Source organism: Malus domestica, chromosome 13, assembly GCF_042453785.1.
Source record: "Malus domestica chromosome 13, GDT2T_hap1".
Classification (NCBI taxonomy): domain Eukaryota; kingdom Viridiplantae; phylum Streptophyta; class Magnoliopsida; order Rosales; family Rosaceae; genus Malus; species Malus domestica.
This window is the reverse complement of record NC_091673.1, coordinates 40702265-40710270: the sequence shown is the minus strand read 5'-3', so window position 1 is coordinate 40710270 and position 8006 is coordinate 40702265.

The window sequence follows — 8006 nt, the reverse complement described above, 5'->3', positions numbered from 1 at the left end:
GGAGGGAGAAGAGGAGGGTCAAGTAGAGGAGAGGGGAGGCGGAATCGAAGATCAGTAAATCCAAAACCTGCATTCTCATTAGGAAAAAAAAGGAAAAAAAATCACTAAAAAGAAAAAGGCAGAAAAATGCAGGGCATTCTTCCGAAGGCAACAGATCTAACATTCTTGGAAAGAAAATTCGATCACGAATTGAAAAAAAAAAAGTGAGAGAGAGAGACGAACCTTCATATGAAGGCTAGCGATCCGGAGCTCGAGAAATCTGTGGAAGCAAATGGAAGAGCCTTGATTTTCCATATTTCTTTCGTTCTAGGATGAGAGAAACGGAAGAAAGAGTTGTGGCTTCTAGAATTTGAGGAGGACAGAAACAGGAAGAGTGAGAGATGAGAGAGGGCTCGCGTGGGAGAGAGAGGAAGAGTGAGAGATGAGAGGGGAGCGCACGCGTGTAACCCAGCAATCTGTGCGGACAAAATTACCCTCTGAACTTTTGAGAATTACACTCCCAACCCAACTCCATTCGGCTGGTATTGTTGTAAATAGGATGAAATTGAGTGGCTCCGTGCTAAACCATATGGACAAAACCACCCTCTAAACTTTTGAGAATCACCCTCCCAACCTAGCCACATTCGGCTGGCATTCTTGTAAATAAAGCAAAATAAAAAATAAAATAAAAACAATGTATGCCCCCTTCTACTTTAGAATAGATAATTTATTGGTTATTTTGGTGAGATTTTAATACTTTGATTTATATCCATAATGTAGGATATGCAACTTCCTCTTGAGCAAAAAGTGATCAAACAAATGAATTTTGGGGTGATTCTAAGTGGAAGATGTTCGTGAGTCTTTCAACTTGTTCGTATCAAAATTTCATATTCTTCTACCAAGCGGATACTTTATGGCGATGAAATAAAGGACCAGCGCGTGAAGCTCTCAAAGTGGCGTTTTGGGCTTATTTGGGCCCTTTAGCGTCGAAGATGGTATCTTTTGGATTCCAGCGCATATGGAAATATGTTCAGGGCATCTCAAGTTTCAAAAAGAGTCATTTTGGGCCTGTTTTGGAGATGTCTAAGAGCATCTGCAAAGGAGACGTCAAATTCAAAACATCAAATTTCAATTTGATGGCTGACTTAGAAATTGAAATATTGTCAATATTTCCTTTCACCCGATTGCCAAAATTTATTTCTTCATTTATGCTTTTTAAACAAAAATAGTAAAAGTTAGGTTGTTATTGGTTTAAAAATAATAAAATAATACTTAAATATGCTAGCATTTAAGGTAAGATAAGTGGAATGCCTTTGGAAATAGCAAAACTCATATTTGAAGGCAACTTCAAATTTGACATCTTTTTGTCTATGTCAGCTTAGCCTTCTTTCCATGTCAGCTTTGACATCTCGGTTGGAGTATATGGTATGTCATTTGTTATATTATATGTCTATGTGGCATTTTTGACATTTTCTTTAGAGATAGTCTAAGGCCTAGAACGTAGCTGATCAGTTTGTTGGCAGATTTCTCCGTGCTTGACTAGGAGATTGTTTCCTTGTTTCTCTTAATTTATTTTGTTTCATAGTTTATTCTAAGACCTTTTCTAGGAAGGATTTTATTTTGTAGTAGTATAAATAAGGATAATTAGCCATTACAGTTATCTACGCACTACTTTGGAGAATTCGGCTTAGAGAGTTTTTGACAATTCAAGTTTATTTTCAAGGTGTTAAAAAAAAAAAAATCCTAATGGATGGAAGGTAAAGATCATCATTGCTAATGAGCCTAAACCTTAACTTGTAATTGAGAGGTTTTAAGTTCAAATTTTGAAAACAACAAGTTCATAATTAATTTATTCTCCTATCCCTTGTGACACTCCCCGACCTAAATTAGGGCATGCTGGCCATCACGTGAGGGTGACGTAGCCATGTGCACAGTGCGGAAGCAATAAAGATATAAGGAATTACGAATAAACAAAAACCAAATCAACTAGAGTACTAGATAAGATAAGGTGTAAGTGCGAGATTAAGTGTGAAATACACAATCAGAGCATAAATAGCCTAAGTGCAGTCAAGCAGGACAAGTACTAATTATACAACACCTAAAGGTGATCCTACATTTATGGTGTTCTGTCAGAACCACCGTCAAAATCCCCGTGAGCCACAAAGCATTTCTACCTAAAACCTGGACGGGCACAAAATAGAAAGTGTGAGTGGGCAAAAACAAAGCTTTTCGAAATCATTTCATTTCTCAAAAGTTCTAATCCCTTGCCGTAAAACCTGTATAATTTCCCAAAAAATATAATATATGCTATATTAGAAATCACGCTCAGGATGAAAATCTATAGAAATATACCATGCCAAAGTATCTCAATGAAATGCTAGAAATAATCCAATTAAAATGTATCAATGCCAGATATCATATCAGCCAATTGGAGTTTTCCTACTAAGTGCATCAGCCACTACATTCGCTCGACCAGGGTGATACTCAATCTTGCAATCATAATCACTAAGCAACTCAATCCACCTCCGCTGTCGCAGATTAAGATCCCTCTGAGTAAAAAGATACATAAGACTCTTATGATCTGTGAAGATCTTACATTTCTCACCATAAAGATAATGTCTCCAAATCTTCAAAGCAAATATGATAGCTGCTAACTCCATATCATGAGTAGGGTAATTCATCTTATGAGGCTTCAATTGTCGTGAAGCATAAGCAATCACCCTACCATGTTGCATCAACACACAACCCAGGCCATTCAAGGAAGCATCATTGTAAACCTCAAAATTACCACTATCATCTTGGAGTGCCAGAACAGGTGCATGAGTGAGATAATACTTTAACTGCTGAAAACTTTGCTCACAATTATCATCTCACTCAAAATTAACTTCTTTTCTAGTCAACCTCGTTAATGGCAAAGCAATGACTAAAAAATCCTTAACAAATAGTCTATAATAGCCTGCTAGGCCAAGAAAACTCCGTACCTTAATGACGGTTCGTGGTTGTTGCCAACTCTCCACCACTACTACCTTTTGAGAATCCACTTGAATACCTTGAGCAGAAATGACATTTCCCAAAAATGCCACTTGAGGCATTTGCTAAACTTAGCATACAACTGATGTTCTCTTAATTTCTTCAATACCAGAGTAAGATGTCGAACATGTTCTGCTTTAGACTTAGAGTATACCAAAATGTCATCAATAAAAACAATGACAAACCTGTCTATATATAGCTGGAATACTCGATTCATCAAAACCATGATAGCAGTCTTAGGGACATCCTTATTGCTGATCTTCAACTGGTAATAACCAGACCTCAAATTAATCTTAGAAAACACACAGGCACCTCGAAGCTGATCAAACAAATCATCTATACGCAGCAACGGATAACGGTTTTTAATTGTTACTCGATTTAATTGCCTATAATCAATACATAGCCTCAAAGTCCCGTCTTTTGCTTACAAACAAAACTGGAGCTCCCTAGGGTGAAGTACTAGGTTGAATAAAACCTTTATCGATTAATTCTTGCAACTGGACTTTCAATTCCCTCAATTCAGCAGGAGCCATTCTATATGGAGTTAAAGATATAAGATCCGTACATGGAAGCAAATCAATAGTGAACTCCACATCTCGATCTGGCAGCAATCCAGGTAAATCATCAGGGAATACATCAAGAAAATGCCTGACTACTCGAACATCCTCCATACTACTAGAAGCAACATCATTCAGCACTACATGAGCTAAATATCCTTGGCAACCTTTCGATAACAACCTTTTTGCTCTTACAGCATAAATAACACCGTGCTTCACCCCACTACATTGACCCACAAAAGTAACTTCAGGTAATCCAGGACGATGGAAAACAATTGTTTTCCCGTAGCAATCTATCTTGGCATGATTATAATGCAACCAATACGTGCCTAAGATTACATTAAAATCAACAATATCTAACGGGATAAGATTAGCTAGCATAACCACATCCTCTACCATCACTGGATATCCTGGATATACACAATCAACATAACATTTCTCCCCTCTAGGCATAGCAAACTCTAAATCATACCCTAGAGGCGTAGGATGAGGTTGCGTCACTTGAGCAAATGTATGATAAATGATAGAATGCGTAGCACCACAATCAATTAAAACTCTAGCAAAGTGACCAAGAATGTTTAACGTACCCATGATCAAGTCCGGATGATTCTGAGCATCCTGCAGAGAGATATTGTTAATACGTCCTTGGGCTTGTTGTCGTCCCCCACTACCTTTATTAGCTTGATTACCTCGTCCTTGCACACCTCGCCCCTGATTTGGCTGACCAGATTGCCTTGAAGATCCTGCACTACTAGAAGTAATCTCTACCTACTAGGGCTGTCCTCCCTGGTACCAATGAGATCCACTAGCTGGAATGGGAGGATACAGTGTATACCCTATAGGATATTTAGAATACCTACTATGGTAATAAGGATCCTGCGAATACTGATACTACCCTAAAGCATAAGGAGTGGCATCACCCTAATAATGGTAAGCACCACCTCAACCCATCTGACCATAACTACCAAACCATGGAACTTGCTGGATCGGTGCTGGTGGTGGCATAGAAGGTTGCTGGGGCTTCTGCTGACTCTAGGGACAATTTATAGCTTTATGTCCCATCTGCCCACAAGTAAAACATCCATTGCTGCCTCTCCTACACTTCCCAAAATGGCTATTCTTATATCTGCGGCACAAAGGAGCACTTCTTCTTCCAGCATCTCCCTGCCTCTGGAATCTATGACCTCTTAAAAATCTACCACCTCTCCTCTGACCAGTGGCACTAAAACCTCCGCTAGAAAAGCTGGAACTAGTTCCACTCCTCTTAAAGCTCTGAGTCTTGCGAGGTCCTTGAGAAGACTAACCTTTACCTTTATCATCTTGCCTCTGATTCCCATTCTTTTCTTCTTCATCGTCACTCTCATTGGGCATATTTTCTGAGTCCTCAATCCTTAACAAAATCTAATAAAACTCCTGGTAAGTAGCATAGGGAGTCGAGGTTGCTATAGAACGCCATTTCTTTTTAGTACCCAACCTGAAACGAAGGAGCATCTCAACCGGATTAGCAGCAACCTCCGGATGATAGCAAGACAAGTTAGTGAATCTCCTATAATACTCATTTGCCATCATCTTCCCCTGCTTTAATTGAATAAACTCCTGCTTTTTGCTATCAATATACTCAGGGGGAATAAACCTTTTCTGAAACAACTTTTTAAACACTTCCCAATTAGCTGCTTCCTCTGGTGACAACTGATAAGACTCTTGTCTCTACCAGGATGTAGGTTCCGGACCTAGAAACCAGGTAGTCATCTTGACCCACCTATCAGGATGAAGATTCCCCTGACTCTGCATTACACGAAAAGTCTTCTCAAGATGATTGATCCATTTCTCCGCTCCTTCATGTCCTTCATTCCCTATAAAATGATTCAGCTTCAGATTATACACAGTCTCAAGAGGTGTCTTTTGGGGAGGACGAAGTGAAGATTGAATGGCATTAGCTATAGCTTCCCTTAACTGAGCTATATCGGGGAAACTAGGCTCAACAGAAGGACGTGAAACTCTACGAGGCGGCATAGTTCCGACAGGAGACATTAAATTAATTAGAAATTTCACAAGATATGCAGGACTGCAAACCTAGGCTCTGGTACCAAACTGACACACCCCAACCTAAATCAGGGCATGCTGGCCATCACGTGCGGGTGATGTAGCCATGTGCACAGTGTGGAAGCAATAGAGACATAAGGAATTACGAATAAACAAAAACCAAATCAACTAGAGTACTAGATAAGATAAGGTGTAAGTGCGAGATTAAGTGTGAAATACACAATCAGAGCATAAATAGCCAAAGTGCAGTCAAGCATGACAAGTACTAATTATACAACACTTAAAGGTGATCCTACATTTATGGTGTTTTGTCAGAACCACCGTCGAAATCCCCGTGAGCCACCAAAGCATTTCTACCTAAAACCTGAAGGGGCGCAAAATAGAAAGTGTGAGTGGGCAAAAACAAAGCTTTTCGAAATCATTTCATTTCTCAAAAGTTCTAACCCCTCGCCGTAAAACCTGTATAATTTCCCAGAAAATATAATATATGCTATATCAGAAATCACGCTCAGGATGAAAATCTATAGAAATATACCATACCAAAGTATCTCAATGAAATGCTATAAATAATCCAATTAAAATGTATCAATGCCAGATATTATATCAGCCAAATCCACTTATGTGACCTGCACGACTGAGTCTATAGCTCATAACCAATCTCAATCATATCAAATTCTGCACACGAGTCGAAACCACTTAAAGTGTTTGTACGACAGGACTAGGTGTAAAATAAATATGATCTAGTGCTGCGATCACATGAAGACTGTGCGAATGATCGCGGGTGATCTACAAGTCGGAATCACCTAAAGTGGGCTGTATGACAAGCCTGTGCACTTAACTTGGATCCAAGGTGAGCATATGGTGCGGGAGGTGAACATCACGTGAAGGACCGTGTCCTAACTCTAGGCGGGAGCACTAACACCGGGGTGCAGGTTTATAAGCTCTCAATACATCACATCACATCATATCTCGCATAACTAAAGCAATCTCATATCTTTAATTTATGAACTTACTTGGCACTAACCTACGAGTCCGCAGCACCCATCTTAAATATATGCAACTACTAATGCATAAATAAAATAGGCAGATACTTTGCATGGCATTTCAAAACGTATAGTCATTCAAATTCATTTTCTGGAAAAAATCTCAAGTATATAGGTATATACGGAAAACCAAAAGCCTACTCACTGATATGTCGAAGGGTTGTAGCCTGCGAGCCTCGATTGATGGCGCTCGTCCTCAGGATAGGTCTCAACCATATGTGAAATAACTGAATAAACGTTATTTAAAGCACATACACAAAACTAGGAAATAACTTCTCATACATTGCTCAAATGTGGTATTTGAATATACCACCATGACCTACTCAACCTCAGGAACATCCCTATATTTTTAGAAAAAAATTTCATGACCCCACGTGCCCTCACGCACTAGCCAAGGCACGGCTAGATGCGCGGCTCATGTGCAAGCACGTGCCTGGTACAGGGGACATAATAGTTAACGCCATTAGGGAATATTCCGTTAAAAACTAGAATATGCCGTTAATTATACCTGACGACGTTAGAATATTTCATCAACTTTGATGGAATATTCTCCTCCTTCTTCCTTAGTTCGCTGGAGTCCGGCGCCGGTGCCTCTGCGATCGTCGGAAACTGGAAAATCTTAGAACTTCAATATCTTCTTCATTTCTCAACCAAAATTCATGAAATTTGTACCAAAATGAAGCTTGTGACGAGTAGAACAAAACCTTACCAATTTTAAGCCCTAAAATCCACGGGATCTCGACGCAGAAACCTTGATAATTCGGCCAAAACTTGAAACTCACAAACTGGGACTTCCTGACGTCCAAAACACTCCAACTTTCTTCCTCGAGCTTCATGAAGACGTCCTAAAGCTTCCTAGAACCTTAAAATTTGCTGAAAATTCCACGATCACGACTGCATGAATAGTACTCAAAATATGAGATTCTGAGTTCTTGGGTTTTCGAAGTTTTCACGTCCAACCACCACCACCATTCGACTCCTGAGCTTGCAAGGAGTCCAAAAACAGCAATCACAACCTCGATCCGTGAAGTTGAAAGGGTTTTGAGGGTTGTCCGTATAGGTTGTACGAAAATGGTAAGAAAATCCGAGAGAGGGATAAGAGAGAGAGGTCAACGGGTAAGGGTGTGTGTGTGAGTGTGTGGTCCAGTTTGTCACCAACCAAAACTAGGGAAAATTTAGTTCTAGTTGGGTCCAAAAACTTAGGAACTTAACATATAGGTCCACAACCAAAACCTAAACCACACAACACCACAAACGTTCAAGGGTACTTTAGACATTTCACACTAATGACAAAAATAATTTGGGACGGGCAGTGACACCTTTGGTGTAAATATATCGTTGTGTTAAAAATTGA